We start from the raw sequence: 17,270 nt of genomic DNA, 5'->3' as shown, positions 1-17,270 counted from the left end.
TCTTTATTATCACAACCTATTTTAAGTCTACCATAACGTAAAATAATTAGAGAAGAAACATTTGTAATAGAACAAAAATGAACACAACAGTAGTTATTGAATTGAAGCATGAATATGTAGTGTGTAATACAACCAAACCAGTAATAAAATATGATTCACTTACGATCGGTGTCCAAAGATGCAGCTATTGAAAGCCACGTATTCTCCTTCATTTTCTCATCTTTATACGAGGCGCGCCGCTTATCGTAAACGTGACGATTTTCCTCAACACTCAATATCAGAATCTCATCAAATAAAACTTGCTCCATGATGCACAGCACAGAACAAAATAATGCATAGGTTATGTCACGGTCTTCTTGCTACAAAATATACGACGACAAAATAGCTTTTAGAAGGCAATAGATTGAATCTAGTGGGCTGTGATCGGAAACGTGAACGCCAAAGTTGAAACTTGGCCAACTCTCCGTTCCCGAGCCCGGGCTCCGGTAAGCTTTTCGTTAATTGTGAATGCTCACATTTAAATGTACACATTTTAACAATTTTACAGTTTTCGTTTTCGTTCCGATTCTCGTTTCCGGTTTATTGTGAACCAGCCTTAATTCTGCATTACAGATAGTCCCTGGCTTGTGTAGATAGTTTGTACCCTATACCGATAGTCGGTAAATACAGGGTGTTTGAAAAAGAACTTTACAACTTTTGTTAAGTTTAGAGCATTGGCCAACTTGCTCTTAATATTTTCAGTAGCAGACACTACATGCGCTGCATTTATTTATTTATTTTTTTTTTTGCTGTAAATGTTTCACTAACAAGCAAACGTTCTGATGAAGGCGGATAAAAAATTTAATTTTTTTTTCTTCCATTATGTTAATAATGTCAAAAGAAGTGCTTATACAGGGACATCATTTTATTTTTACTTGCATTTTTATTGTACCTGCGGTTCTGAATGTACTTGACTCCCACCCCTTTCACTAATGTTCTTGCTAACGTCAGCCAAACAAACTTACGGCCGCTGTTGCTAGCAGAGTACAGTGTGTTTCAGAAATATGTTGCATCTTCTATAGAAGAAAGAGCTTATTTTATTGAAGTTTATTTTCACACAGGTACAGTGTGTAGCACAACTGAATTTATCTGTGTGGACTGAGCACAAGTGAAGATTAGAGTTACCGAAAGTACGGTACCCTATAATATGGTACGGTACTTAACAGCGTTATTTAAACAAGAGTTTTGTTTTACTGTTTGTAGGTATGAAGGACGATGATGGAAACTGGAATTACAATGTAACCGAATATGAACAGCAGTTTTTTTCCTGATTATATCATTACGGAATATGTTCGTAGAAATATCATTAATCTGGTAGATAAATTTAGAGCAAAAGTGTGTACAGAAAGGAAGAAAAGTGTAAGATGGCCAACAAAGATGACAGAAGATGCTGTAGAAGATGCTAGAGAAAGGATGCAGCAAAGTCCTAATAAGTCGGTCAAGAAGTTAGCTGTAGAAATTGGGATTTCTTACGGAAGTGCTCACGAAATTCTCAGGAATAAATTAGGTTAGAAATGTGCTGAAAAAAAGTTGACATTACATAATGAATATAATCGCTAGTAAAATGATTAGTATTTAGTATTTATTTATTTAACCTGGTAGAGATAAGGCTGTCATTGTTTTGTTTACATTGTTGTTTGTTTACATATTGCATTAGTAACACCGAACTCCTGTAATGGAAGGGGGTAACAGTGTTTCCGAGTATAGCCAGGTTAATGTTAAAAATGTTGGTAAAAATAAAGTGATGTCTCTATACAAATTTTGGCCACTCGACCGCAATTATGAGGGCCGTAAAAAATAAGTTCGCCAGGGGCCGTCAACAGAAAAGAAACACAGTTTCATTGGATAAATTTATTGGAACAGGCACAGCAATTGTTGAGCTATTTTCAACATATTTTCTATCGGAATTGAGACATTTCTCATATCATGGGATCGATAGAGAGAGGTGCAGACGCAGTCTAACGCTGGTTCCGATCTGAGGCGGCTGACTTCTACGACACAAAAATTGATCCCATGGTATGACAAATGTCTCTGTTCCAGTGGGGGATATGTTGACAAATAGCGCAACAATTGCTGTATCTGTTTCAATAAATATTTCCATGCAATTGTGTTTTTTTCTATAAACGGCCCCAGGGAAAATCACTTTCTGGACGGCCTCGTAATTGGGTTCGAGTGGCCAAAATTTGTATAAGCACTTCTTTTGATATTATTAACATGGTGGAAGAAAAAAATTTAACATTTTTATCTGCCCCCATCAGAACGTTTGCTTGTAAGTGAAGGGTGTCAGTGTTTTCTTTGACGATGCGAGATGTTTAATAGTTGTAGACATATCTTCGAAATACTTTCTCAGAAATTGAACAGTCAATCCGATCTACCTATGTTTATTTTAAAAGTAAAAACTGTAACAAGAATGTAGGAAAACACAGCTTTCGTTTGTTTCGAGAAAACCGTTGAAAACAAAAAGCGAAACGGGAGCGCGCACGTTAATTGTTGTGATGGTCATTTCGACATACATTGCAGTGACAGGTTTTTGTTTTTATGCAGTTACATTTGGGGTCACATATCACAAGCAATTATTGCTATGACCATGTTGTCTGATGCCACACAGTGCAGTGAAGTTAAATTATTATAGTGAAAGCAAACACTGACAAAATTCATTTCAGAACTGCGGTTTTGATAAAAACTGATGACGATGAAATGCATGGAACATAGCGAAGCGTGTTAGTTGCTCTACAGACTCCATTCACGTGATGATTCTTGTAGAATTTATGTTTGGAGATTAGTATTGCAATCATTGTGATTAAAAAGAAAAGTGTTCCTGTGTTTCTAGGTGAGATATTTGGAAGCTGTTAAATTCACTGTAACTTATTTTGTTTTCATTAATTCGATCTCAATTTGTTACAGTGAAGTGAGAAAAATGACCTAAAGATAGGAGCTGACATAAATATATTCATTGATAACTAATGTCTCTTCTTAAATATTTAATAAATGGCAATGAGGCAAAACCGACTGTGTATTGTCTCAAAAAGAGAGGCGTGAGAAGGGATTAGAGACTTCAAAGTACGCGTGACTTGTGCATGCAAGCGACAACAGTAACGGGACCTGGAGACTTGCTTTTAATACTTCCCGCATCCCCTTTCTTTCGCTGGTAAACCCCGAAGTGGCTTGAGCATTGAGGATCATACTGTTCAAAAATCTTTAAGTGACATAAAAGATGGAATCGGTAGGGGAGAAAAGTTTACGACTTATTGGAAACATATGTATTGCTGGAGAATAAGATTCTTAGCACATATTTGTGTGAGATGAATATATATCTTTAATTTGTACAACCGTTATTTTTTTATTTTTTTTTTTATATAATTTATGTGCGGTTTATTTTAAATACATTAAAAATATGGAAAATGTACAATAACGACGTAAAAAGGCTAAAAAAGGGCTTTAACCTTAAAATAGGCAACGGGAGCTAAAATAGGCAAAAAAGGCAAAATAAAAATTGGGTCTATCGTCCCCAAATGTGTGGAAACGTATTTATCTCTAATAGGTCTTTCACTTGGACTCTCACTTTGAGAGAGGAACAAAGATTAAGGGTGTTTGAGAATAAGGTTCTTAGGAAAATATTTGGGGCTAAGAGGGATGAAGTTACAGGAGAATGGAGAAAGTTACACAACGCAGAACTGCACGCATTGTATTCTTCATCTGACATAAATAGAAACATTAAATCCAGACGTTTGAGATGGACAGGGCATGTAGCACGTATGGGCGAATCCAGAAATGCATATAGTGTGTTAGTTGGGAGGCCGGAGGGAAAAAGACCTTTGGGAAGGGCGAGACGTAGATGGGAGGATAATATTAAAATGGATTTGAGGGAGGTGGGATATGATGGTAGAGACTGGATTAATCTTGCTCAGGATAGGGACCAATGGTGGGCTTAAGTGAGGGCGGCAATGAACCTCCGGGTTCCTTAAAAGCCAGTAAGTAAGTAAGGTCTTTCATAAATACACTCAGTTTTAAAAAGGCATTTGGCTAACATCCGGGTTCTAGTTATGAATATTACCAGACAGAATATATTTTAATATTATATCAATGAATGAATGAATGAATGAACGACTGAACGGACGTATTAATGAATGAACAAACGAATGAATAAGTAAATAAATAAGTAGATAAATAAATAAATATTATTACTGTTTCAGTACATATCATTGTGATTTTACCTGCTTTGAAATCTGGTAACACTTGGCAACATCGGAAAGATGGCCACATTATCTTTTTAGGAAATACACTTACGTGAACCCCACTGTATTATTAAGTATTGTCGGACCATCGGATATGTGCCCCTTCAGCGCTGTCGTCGTTCTTGGAAAAGTTAACGCCTGTACTCACTCCATTCCACCCGCTTTCCTCCCACCACGTTAAACAGCAGGCCACGAACCTTGCCGAATAGGGATGTTGCCAAACTTTCGTCAAACGGTGTCATAAACAACTGGTCCTTCATGCTTTCTTTCAATCAAAATACATCTTATATTTCTTCATTTTTAAAACCTAAATCCCATGTCTCGAATCACATTCCGTAGTTTTTCTCTCCAACCTTGAAAATTATTGCTTCTCTCGCAAGCTTCAGTAATTTCTTCGATGTTGAAACTTCTTTCTGAACAGTATAAAATTCTTGTATCTTTCTTCTTAAAATACATGGGTTCATATCATCTACAATAAATAATTAAAGGTTCCCTTGGTCTGTTCTTCTCTGGTGATTCTAATTTTTCATCTCCTGCACAGACTCCCTCTCTCCTGATTTTCTTTATTAGGAGTTCTGACCTGTGTATATAAATTACATAAAATGTTGTATTAGTATTAGTTAAGTAAGTAAGTAAGTTTAATACATAATCAATTGTAAATAAAAGAAGCCTCACCTGTGATATCAGTTGCTCTTTTCGGTGCCTGATGTATAGGAAACAGATATTGACCTGTTTGTTTCTCTTCATCGCAAAATGCTATTACGTACTTGCTTAATAATATTTCTTTCGCCACTTCGTGCTTCAGTATTCATGTTGAGTTGACAACACTGGACTGCAAGTGCACATATTGTAAACTGTCCCGCAAGAAGACCAAAATTGTGAGTAGTGGGGGACAGAAAGGGAGAGAGATATAAAAGAGAGAGATAGGAATGCAGGGACAGAAATGAATTACCGAGGCTGAGAAGGAATTAGGGTTCAGTTCGCATATTTTATGGGGGCACAGATCCGATGGTCGGACTATATTAGGTTACGTTCATTTTCGGCTTTCCCTCTTGAAAATTCTCTTGTTTCTTCACACGAAATTGTGAAAATCCGAGTGAGACAAGTGGCCACCAGGCTTGGAGCTCACATAGACATTTCGTGTCAACCTCAAATTCGCTTAAAAGAACGCTTGTTCTTGTCATGGCACCTTAGACCACGCAGATATGACACGCGCCTTTTAGGTTATTTGTTGTTTATTTTTGTAATATCCTATGTGTTAGCATCTAAACTCTTTTCACTAGAATACATTTATTTCTCTTGATAGAGTGACTATTACCTCATAGGGAGGCCTGGATTTGAACCCAGCCTAAGCAAAGCGAATAATTTGTTTTCCATAAAGTAAGCAGGAACTCTGTGGGTCCTGCCCTGCTTGCTGAAGCACGTGCACCGTTGTTCATCTGCGAGATGCACCGCGTTTATGTCACAATTTTGCGTTTCGTCCCAGGTGGAGACGACAGCGTTGAGGAAGATTGCTCGTGCGTGTTTTCCTCTCTGGCCGCGGTCCAAATCTCAGCTCGTCGATACAGCGTGACCAGAATGCAACCCCTACACGAGGCCCGCACCCTCCTTGCATCCCTCGCATCTGTTTATACAAAAACTGTAGGAAAGTTGTTCTTGTTAAGGAACACGTCGGGTCCGCAGCGGGCAATAAACACCGTAGTTTTTAGTCTTTAATGCAGAGTTTGTGATGCTTCATTGGTGGAAAAAGAAGGGCACATGGGCTGATCAAAATAGCTCCATTTGTTGTAGATAAAAAATGGTTTTGTTTGAGGTAGTTCAAAACGGATATTCTTAGATTCGAACAGAAGAGCAGATATTGTAGCCATCCACAGGACTCAATCTAAGGGATTAGTTCTTGATCCTACAATCCGGTTCGAGAGGGATGCCCTGCAGGCACAACACGTCGATGAGGAGAAGAAATCCATTTATGAGTCCTGCATCCCTTACCTAAGTGAGAAATATAACATTCCCACTAGTCAGTGGAGTGTTTCTGGTCTTTTGTTTGGTGCACGTGGCACACTTACTAAAATCACATGGAATATTTTAAAAGCACTCGGTCTCCGATTTTTTGAAATTCAAAAAATTTTGTTGAATATTCTTAAGGATTCAATCCAAATACTACATCACCATTTATATTTTGGCCATTGATGATTCTGTTGGGTTTGCATTTCTCTGAATTTTTTACTAAACAATTCCTGTCTTTCTAAATTATTCTGTAGTGCTTTTATTCTGGATCTTTATGGTCACCCTCATTGAGGGCAGATTATTTTCTTAAATGTGTGTGTGTGTATATATATATAAATAGCCGAGACGTAGATGGGAAGATAATATTAAAATGGATTTGAGGGAGGTGGGATATGATGATAGAGAGTGGATTAATCTTGCTCAGGATAGGAACCAATGGCGGGCTTATGTGAGGGCGGCAATGAACCTCCGGGTTCCTTAAAAGCAGTAAGTAAGTAAGTAAGCACACATAACATCACCAGATTAAGGTTTACCATACGTCCTTTTTTTCCCAGACATGTCCTCTTTTTTTGCCTAAAGAAAATTCGTCCGAATGGGTTTTCTGAAAAGGTACGTTATAATTGATTTTAATGATAATTTTAGTAAATGCCTAAAGTAAGCATAGGTCTACTTGTATAGCCTAACTGTATTTATTATAAGATACAAACCCGTTAATAATTAGAACTTGTGTTTGGATGTAGTATCGCTTCCAAAAAAAAAAAAAATAAGTTTTAAGTTCAGTATTAATATTATTATATATTAAGCATTGCGGAAGGATCTGGACACTCTGGGCCATCGTTCTCCTAAGCCCTTGTAGTATTAAAAGTAGTATTTATTTATTTAACCTGGTATAGATAAGGCCATCAGGCCTACTCTGCCCCACTACCAGGGAATTACAACTATATATGAATAATAAAATTACGATTAATATTAAATTTACAATTACAATAAAAATCGAAGTTCGAAAAGATTACCTGATTAATGAAAGCTAGACAATTTATCATAGAAGTTAAGAACAAAGAATATTTTTTGTATTTACTGAATTACAAATTATCTGATTATGTCTCGTGACGGGAATGTTGTACGAAATGAAAATATAAAAATTGGAAATTTATCTTTTGAAGAAGATGGAAAAATTCAAATACCTGGGAGCAACAGTAACAAATATAAATGATACTCGGGAGGAAATTAAACACAGAATAAATATGGGAAATGCCTCTTATTATTATTCGGTTGAGACGCTTTTATCATCCAGTCTGTTATCAAAAAATCTTAAAGTTAGAATTTATAAAACAGTTATATTACCGGTTGTTCTTTATGGTTGTGAAACTTGGACTCTCACTTTGAGAGAGGAACAAATGTTAAGGGTGTTTGAGAATAAGGTTCTTAGGAAAATATTTGGTTCCTTAAAAGCCAGTAGGCCTAAGTACTGAATTACAAATTAAACCTAGAATAACAAAATTGTATACTTACTTACTTACTGGCTTTTAAGGGGCCCGGAGGTTCATTGCCGCCCTCTCGTAAGCCCGCCATTGGTCCCTATCCTGAGCAATATTAATCCAGTCTCTACCATCATAGCCCACCTCCCTTAAATACATTTTAATATTATCCTCCCATCTACGTCTCGGCCTCCCCAAAGATGTTTTTCCCTCCAGCCTCCCAACTAACACTCTATATGCATTTCTGGATAACACAATTGTATAATGATGAAATTACCGGATATTGGAATATTTTGTGATAGATTAAGAGAGCTATTTACAAGAAATCATGTCTGAACGAGCCTCAATTACTGACCAAGTGCCTAGTTAGTTTGCGTTTGAATTCAATTTTATTTCGACAGTTCCTGATGCTAGCAGGTAACGAATTCCTGAGTCTTGGCAGGGCTATTGTGAAAGAGGATGAGTAAGAGGAGTTGCGATGGGATGGTACTGTTAGTATTGTTTCATGGCGAGAGCGTGTGTTCAGATTATGGTGGGAAGAAAGGTAAGTGAAGGGAGACGACAGGTACGAAGAAATAGAAGAGTTCAAGATTTCGAAAAGAACTACATGGTACTTAAGGACGTCGTAACTAATTATTTTACGGTACTTTACATATACTGATAATGTTAATAGCGGTGGGCACTACCTGCCACTTAGCGGCGAAATAATTTTTTTTAATTACTCGCACATAAGCGCTGATTGAGCAGGCAGTGTAAGCAGGCTAAAATGCGATCCAGCAGGCAGTGGATTCACCATTTTACGGCATCGAAATCCCCGCGTGATCGGGAGCATACTCCAATCAAAAAGGGCACTCAATATATTGTAAGGTTAACGGTAAAGTTCTGTGAATATTTTTATTTGTATATTTCCCTATAACTGTAACATTGGACAACAAAATCAGAGGTTTGTGAATGTAATTCCATTATGGAACCGACATAATATCAACACCGTCCTGCTCGCTTCAGAAGACAGGCAGGCGCTTTCAGAAGCGTTCATAGCCCTTCAGCGTTCATGGCGACGCGACGATACAATCGGTTTGTTTATGCACGGCGTTGCTAACAAGCCCGATCGTATCTGAATTTCTACTATACTACAGGCGCCGTGTGGCGGGCGTATTGTGTACTAACGCATTGTTGGCTGCATGTAAACTATTCGCAAGATACGTATCTGTTCATAGCGAGAGTTGAGAGTTTGGAAAAAATAAAATAAAAATAGTAAACGCTGACATTTTTTGTTGAATATATTGTAAAAATCATGGACGAATTCATAGAAATCAGTCCCTCCGTAAAAAAAAAAAATAAAAGGTGTTGCATGATTCTTTCCTCTTTCACAAAAGGTACGTATTTGTTTAGTGTCCTAGGGCAAATGATTTCACTCTTTTTCACTAAATAAAATTAAGTAGTTTTGTTGTATATTTTATTTCTGTACCTAAAGAGAAACAGTCTACGTTAGCGTGTACCAGACTCAAAACAATAATTATAACAATGTTTTTTTTTTTTTTCAATAGACTTTCCTCGACTGAACGCTGTTGCCGATAGCAATAGCGAAAAAAAGCAGACAAATTTCTGGTTTTTTCTCTGCGCTATAAACTAGTCATCTGACGTAATATCTGACGAATTGAATAATTTTATCAGCTAAATTTCTTAAGCACATAACATATCTGCCTTAAATAGATTGTGATAGTTCTCTGACTCTAAACACGAATCAGTATTTCTGGAGTGTCGGGTTTCCACGCTGGTAAACCCGGGTTCGAATCCCTGTGGATCCAACTGGTATTTGTGGTGAACAAAAACGGTGCTTGGTGATGGGTTTTCGCGGGGTACTCCCGTTTCCCTCTACCATTACACCATTTCCACTTCAATCATCGTATGGTGCTATAGTCCGGGTCAGCTTACTTCATACCCTAAGGGTGAAACCTAACCATTTTCCCCCATTACTACATATGCTAGTGGATTGTGGTGATTTTCTAGTGTGAAGGTTGAATTTTCTTTTGCCAACTTCGTTTCGAATTTCGACACTGACGAATACTATAAATGGTAGTGATTTTGTAACTGGTATGTTGGCAGCTGACACAAATGTCGACAATATTTGTCGGTACTAGAGTTCCATGAAATTAAAATTGTACTAGATTTCTGAGCCGGTTACTGAAAGCTAGTGAAATTTGAACATACTAATAATGTATTAATATTAATACATAATAGTTATTTTATGTGTTGCTTTGTGGTTATAATTCAAGAGTATATCAGATAAGTTTTCGGAGTTAGTACTAATAATTTAATGTGGTCAAACAGGATATATTTTTAGGTTAGGTCTCGTGAGTCAGTTGTTTAGTCAAACCAATGAATTTCATATTGCCAGACAAAATACTTGACATTTTGATCCCTTTCTCGTATAGTTTGTCCACGAAAATATGTTACAAATTATTGAATTATTCTAGTAGTAACTCCCTGTAAAGCAGGCTTGAATAATTTCAAGGAAAAATTGTTCCGGAGCCGGGTATCGATCCTGGGACCCTTCGCTTAGCGCGCGAACGCTCTACCGACTGAGCTACCCCAGGAACTATACATTCGTTACTGGAGGTACGTTAACAGGAAGCCACAAATTAAGTCACACAGTATTGTGTGCACTCATAGTTGAGTTCTAGCGTCTTGTCAGCTCATGTGAGTTGTGTGGATATAAAAGGGAAAATGTGACGGTGTCGTGTATAGTTCCTGGGGTAGCTCAGTCGGTAGAGCGTTCGCGCGCTAAGCGAAGGGTCCCGGGATCGATACCCGGCTCCAGAATAATTTTTCCTTGAAATTATTCAATTATTGAATTATTTAGAATAACCTTCCAAAATAAAGTACGGTAAGTAAATAAGTCATTTACTACGTAGGATTGTGTGATATCTGGTAACAGTTGGCAACACTGACAAGACGGCAATATTTGCTGTTTAGGAACTGCTCTTATGTGACTCTCACTATATGTAGCCTACTTCGCCTCCCATTGTGCACCAAGGACAACGCATAATGGCGGCTGAAAAACTACACTTTCACAGCTTCTGCACGTTGTTAAATAGAACATAATTTATAATTTACAACCTAAAAATGTATTTAGTTTGACCACATGAAATTGATTAGTATGTTGTTTAGTCAACTGTCCGAAGACAGGTCTGAATCCCACAAGCTAGACGAAGAAGAAACCACTTATGAAGCAACTAGGCCAGGAGATAATAGTAGGATGGACAGTAAAATGCAAAAACCTAATACCAATTAAAATGTATGCTGTTTGTTTATTAATCATTTTACTCATATACTAATATTCATGTTAGTATTAATTACGTTCAAATTTTAAATAACGTTTGCTAGTAACTTTCGTTTCATGAATGTTGACACCTTCTTTAAAGGCATAATCAAAAGTAACTTCCAGTTTTAGTGAATAATTTCGAGGGAAAAATTGTTCTGGGGCCGGGTATCGAACCCGGGACCTTTGGTTTAACGTGCCAACGCTCTACCAACTGACTACCCGGGAACTCTACCAGACACCGATCCAATTTTTCCCTCTATATCCACAGACCTCAAAGTGGGCTGACAACCGTCAAGCAACCAACGTTGAGTGCACACTAACTCTGTGTGACTTAGATTGTGGTTTTCTGTTAACGAACAGTGACGTGTATTATGCAAATCAAGCTTTCAGGTATAACTCCCTGTAAAGTTGATCTGAATAATTTCGAGGGAAAAATTGTTCCGGGGCCGGGTATGGAACCCGGGAGCGTTGGTAGAGCGTTGGTACGTTAAACCAAAAGCTTGATTTCCAGTTGTAGTATTTGTCAGTACCTAAATTCGAAACGAAGTTGGCAAAAGAAAATTAAACCTTACAGCTAGGAAATCACTATAATCAACTACCGTATATAGTAATAGGAAGAAAATAGTATAGTTTTACATCTTAGGGATAAATTAAGATCCGGACTATAGATCCTTTGGTGAATGACGAAGTCGATGGTCCACCAAAATGAAGTGTTTTTTTTTTTTAAATATAGAGTGATTCACGAGGAAAGGTAAAAAATTTAGGATACGATATTTTAGACAATTTTGAGTGAAAGAGTTCATATGAACATAGGTCTGTTTTCGAACGACGGCGGAGCTAGAGCTCCAACGTGAATCAGACGTTACCATATGCTGCTGATGTGAAAACGTGAGACAAGGTCACCGATCGCAATGAAAGAATCTGCATTGTGAGCGATGTAGATAAGAGAAACAAACCGGGTGGTGGGGCATTACAAATGTCCAATCGCCTGCCCGTGTCTGATGTAATGACACAGAACCAGCACATAACACAAATACCAATATTGCTTAGTTCACAGCAGTTTAGTCAGCTACCTACAGTACAGTAGTTATACAGGTACAGTTATCGGAATTGTTAAGTTGTGTTTTTCAAAATACCTTATAAATTTTCGACTACAGAATACGCCGATATTGTCGACCTGGTTGGCTAGTTGGTATAGCGCTGGCCTTCTATGCCCAAGGTTGCGGGTTCGATCCCGGGCCAGGTCGATGGCATTTAAGTGTGCTTAAATGCGGCAGACTCATGTCAGTAGATTTACTGGCATGTAAAAGAACTCCTGCGGGACAAAATTCCGGCACATCCGGCGACGCTGATATAACCTCTGCAGTTGCGAGCGTCGTTAAATAAAACATAACATTTAACATTTTACGCCGATATTGCGCATGTTTACGGTTTGTGCGATGGAAGTTCTTTGCGTGCCGTTGCTGAATATGAACGACGCTTTCCAAACAAAAGAATACCACATCGAAGAGAATTTACTGTCAATTGGGTTGGATGAAAGACAGTATAGCAAAGGAAGGAGGAAACGAGAGAGGCGCTAATCGACCGTTTTTTTTGGATGCGGCATAAAGAACAGCCACGAGCAACTCTCCCGAGCGACGAGCGCGATTCACGCCCGAGCGCAACAGTGCATTGAAGCAGAAGGAGGTACCCTTGAAAATGTGCGAAAACATCGACCCCGAAGTCTAGAATATTAGGTATGTATGCATATGTGAATATAAACTTTAAATTTGTCCGTTATCTATCTCTAAATGTGGGTTAATACATTGGAATGTCAGAAGCTTTTGTGAAATCAAAGAGCCATATCTCCGTAACCGTTCGAAAACGGACCCATATTCATATGAACTCTTTGACTCAGAATGACTTCAGAATTTACATCATAAATTTTTTACCTTTCCTCGTGAATCACTCTGTATATACTTCAGATTTAGGCTACTTACATTTCCCTATATGTAACCGAATACCAAAATAATGAACAGGGTGCGGCACTAATTTTTTTCAAGAACGAATGATTGCCCCTTTAAGACAAATTTGTACTTTCAATTGTCAGTGGCAATCTAGGAGGCTTAGATCATTGTTGTACGTCGTATTTCTGAACCCGGTCTGTGTAGCCTGCACACAGAACTGCATTTCTTATTTATTACTATTTCTTGGTGAATTCGTGTCGTTGGTTAGATTCCAAGTGGTGTGAATGTAATTGAATTATCGTGTTGAGCTTAAATCGTGTGTTATGCGAGAGCTTGATAAAAGCAAAGCCACATTGAGACTCCAGAACTGCGTATTATAAAAGCCGTGTGGAAGACCTGATCCCACCCGAATTCCGTCCTGGTCATTGCAAACCTTGTCACGTGTTGGGTTTTCGTGGGTGGTATTGTCACATTGTTTCTACAGCCATGCGCCAAGAATTCTAATTCAGTATAATTCCCAGGTATTTCTGTAGCTATAAATATATTAACGCACATAAATACAAGTCTTTTCTACAGGATATTTTCTTCCTTAACCCTTGTACCTACCCTAGAATTACGTAAACTCTGTTTGGAATCGTTTATGACCACAACATGATTATACATTTTTATGAATATCATGCATGCAAATAATAGATTAAAAATACGTCGTTTCTTGTTATTTTTGTTATATTTTTAGACATTTATTTATTTATTTATTTATTTATCTACTTATATATTTACAAGAAGCAGAATTAACTAGCATAAATGAAGGGCTCAGAACCATAGTGGGCCAAGCGCCATTTACTAAAACCGTAGAAAACAAGGTGCACGTAGAGCGAATTTTTCTCCGTTCCATCACTCTTTCATCATGTGATAACGCAGAATATCTGCATGGAAATATCATATCACTTTGTGATTTAAGACGGCGCCCATACCGTCGGATCCCGGCCAATCAGTCACTCATCTGAGTGCACCTCAACACATGTATGGACTTCGGTCCTGCGTTCATAGACATCTATGACGTAGTGCAGAGGGCGGCCACTAGAGGGAACCCAAGAGATGGAGCTTAATCTGAGACGATTCTAAACGGCGTCGGGATTGTATCCGGCGTGGCTTAGTGGATAAAGCATCAGCACGTAGAGCTGAAAACCCGGGTTCAAATCCCGGCGCCGGAGAGAATTTTTCTCCGTTCCATCACTCCTTCATCATTTAAAACCCCTGCTTTCTCCGTTTTTAATAAATGGCGCTTGGCCCACTATGGCTCTGAACACTTCAAATATTATACAGAACAGGGATAGTTTTTGTTACCTTAGCATTTCTTACTTCTCTTGATCACAGTCTTTCTCACTGAAAAAATGAGTTAATTTATTGGATGATTTTTTTTTTTTTTTTTTTTTTTTTTTTTTTTTTTTTTTTTTTTTTTTGGTGTTGTGATGTTACATGTAAAATTACTACAGTATTGACAGGTTATAAAAGAAGTAAATAACTGACATACAGTAGATATTACAAGGCTTGACGTGAACAATACTACTAATTGCACGGAGTTTCGCAATAAGAGACCAAGCGCCAAAATGCTGTTTTCGAAATACTGACCATTGAAATAAAGCTGGTTTTTGTTATACATTTTATGCAAGAAGTATTATAACATTCATACTATTACAAAAAAAATAGCACAAATAATACCAAAAAAGGCTAACCAATTTTTAATAAGAGACCAGCAGTAGAATTAATATTTCAAAGCAAAATAAATTAATTTTATTCAATAAACTAATTTTTGCTTACAAATAACAGCAAAATTCAGATATCGCGTTACTGATTTTTTTTTTCGAGTTAAATAATCCAGTCACCTGCGTGGCTCAGTCGGTTAAGGCGCTTGCCTGCCGGCCTGAAGTTGCGGGGTTCGATCCCCGCTTGGGCTGTTTGGATTTTTTCCGAGGTTTTTCCCAACCGTAAGGTGAATGCCAGGTAATCTATGGCGAATCCTCGGTCTCGTCTCGCCAAATACCATTTAGCTATCACCAATCTCATCGACGCTAAATAACCTCATAGTTGATACAGCGTCGTTAAATAACCAACTAAAAAATATAACCAGCAGGAAATTTTTCCTACTATCATAATAGCTGTATAATAATAAATTAATATTATCCATACCCAATCGTATCAGATTGTGTAATCCTAAAAAGTAGTAATGCCTTCTTTCTCTTGTTATTCTTTTGTTATACATCGCCTCTACTGTCTTACTTACTGCGACTGATGCTGCCCACTCCTGTCTTCAATTTGTGTGTAGCGGGTAGTATTTATATTGCATCATGAATTTGTGACTCTTTGCGATGCCTGAATTAGAGTATAATTAAATACAATTAGCTGTAAGATTTAGGTTTGTCTATTGGTGGAACTTAAAGTGAGAGGATTCGATCCGGTATCGGGATGAGAATCCGGTTTGACTTAGTGGATAGAGCGTCAGCACGTAGAGCTGAAAACCCGGGTTCATATCCCGGTGCCGGGGAGAATTTTTCTCTGTTCCACTCTTCCATCATCATATGAAATGAAATAAGCTATGAATAAGTCAATTAATCCTCTAATAATTATAATAATAATAATAATAATAATAATAATAATAATAATAATAATAATCTATACTAATAATAAATCTGTAGCCGAAATTTTTCTGGTAATTTTCGATTTTCCAAAAATAATTGGTCCTAACATATATAATTAACCACCCTTAAACCAAAAATCGCATTTTTGAAATTTTTGTTTGTATGTCTGTCTGTATGTTTGTTACCTTTTCACGCGATAATGGCTGAACCGATTTATTGGAATATAAATTAAGTTCATTGTAACTTAGATTTTAGGCTATATGGCATTCAAAATATGTTATTTAAAAGGGGGGTTATAAGGGGGCCTGAATTAAATAAATCGAAATATCTCGCTTATTATTGATTTTTGTGAAAAATGTTACATAACAAAAGTTTCTTTAAAATTGATTTCCGATAAGTTTTATTCTTTACAAAATTTTGATAGGACTGATATTTAGTGAGATAAATGAGTTTTAAAATTAAAATAACGCCATCTAAGACGGTGCAATGAATTAAGAACAAATGACTTCGTCTATAAGGGGCCTTGGACAACAACAATCGAAACAGGGGCCTTGGACATCAACAATCGAAAGCTATTAAACATAGCCTACAGAGAATGTTTCTGTGTTTGTATGAAGTAGGCTAATATCAGAAGCTAAATTAACCGATTTGTATAATTAATTATTATTTCACCATTGGAAAGTGTAGTTTCTCTAGATGGACATATTGCTATAATGTTATTACAGTAACGTCTGAGTAAATCGAGGACAGATAAGATTAAAATAGCTTCTTATGCACAGAAAATTTGATAGGCTATTTTGTACATTCGTTTTCTGTATTTCTTAAAATAATATTTATGTACACTCATATTTTAATCTCAGAGAATTAACAAACAACGAGAGTGTATTGATTTAGTATGCAGTAATAGTACGTTAGCTTAGGAATCCATTATTTTATAATTCAAATTTTAACTATGCTCAATTGAATCGTGTTAAAATACATAAAATATATATGCAATAAATGCAATGCAAAAAAAATTGGGTAATGAGCGAAGCAGATTATCTTGCGCTGTTGTAAAAGTTGTCCTATTTTAATTATGTAATTACTTTATATTTATTTCTAACAGGTGCAGCGGAGCGCACGGGTACGGCTAGTAATAATAATAATAATAATAATAATAACACACAGCGGGGTCGGCAGTGATTTGTTTCCAGGCAACCGCGAGGCCTGTTCTTGGACGTTTAACTGGATAATGCGAACTCTGTCTGCGCGGTGTGTGTGTATAACAGTGAACGATCATTAGCGTAATAGGGTAGAGGGATTTGGCCGATCTCTGCGGTCATCAAAGCTTTTATGACCGGTTCCGAATATTATTATAAAAGGTGGCTGGCTGGCTGCGCAGTCCCTCCGTCCAGGGCCGGTGAAGCCTCCCTCGCTGCAGTATTATAATTGCCGGGGGTCACATGACCTGCCTGCACAATTGGGGGATTACCTCGCAGGATTCACGTCTCGTGTTCAGCAGCGGTGCTGGGTCGATCACTGCGAGATAGTGCTCGTATCGGAATACGATTCAGATGCTCTGTGGATAGTAATAATCATAAGTCATTACCTAAAATGGATCT

At 37.4% G+C, this 17,270-nt stretch overlaps 1 protein-coding gene and 1 non-coding gene across 8 annotated transcripts in view; both read left to right on the top strand.

The window, feature by feature from the left end:
* pyd (zonula occludens-like protein polychaetoid) overlaps positions 1-17,270 on the top strand; it is a 793,103-nt gene that overhangs the window by 402,998 nt on the left and 372,835 nt on the right. The gene's annotated exons all lie outside the window — the stretch shown is intronic.
* TRNAS-GCU (transfer RNA serine (anticodon GCU)) lies at positions 10,510-10,582 on the top strand. Its single transcript has one exon. It is a non-coding gene; the product is annotated as a tRNA-Ser (tRNA).

Source organism: Periplaneta americana, chromosome 8, assembly GCF_040183065.1.
Source record: "Periplaneta americana isolate PAMFEO1 chromosome 8, P.americana_PAMFEO1_priV1, whole genome shotgun sequence".
Taxonomy (NCBI): Eukaryota; Metazoa; Arthropoda; class Insecta; order Blattodea; family Blattidae; genus Periplaneta; species Periplaneta americana.
The sequence above is the reverse complement of the archived record's forward strand: the minus strand, read 5'-3'. Positions and strand labels throughout refer to the sequence as shown.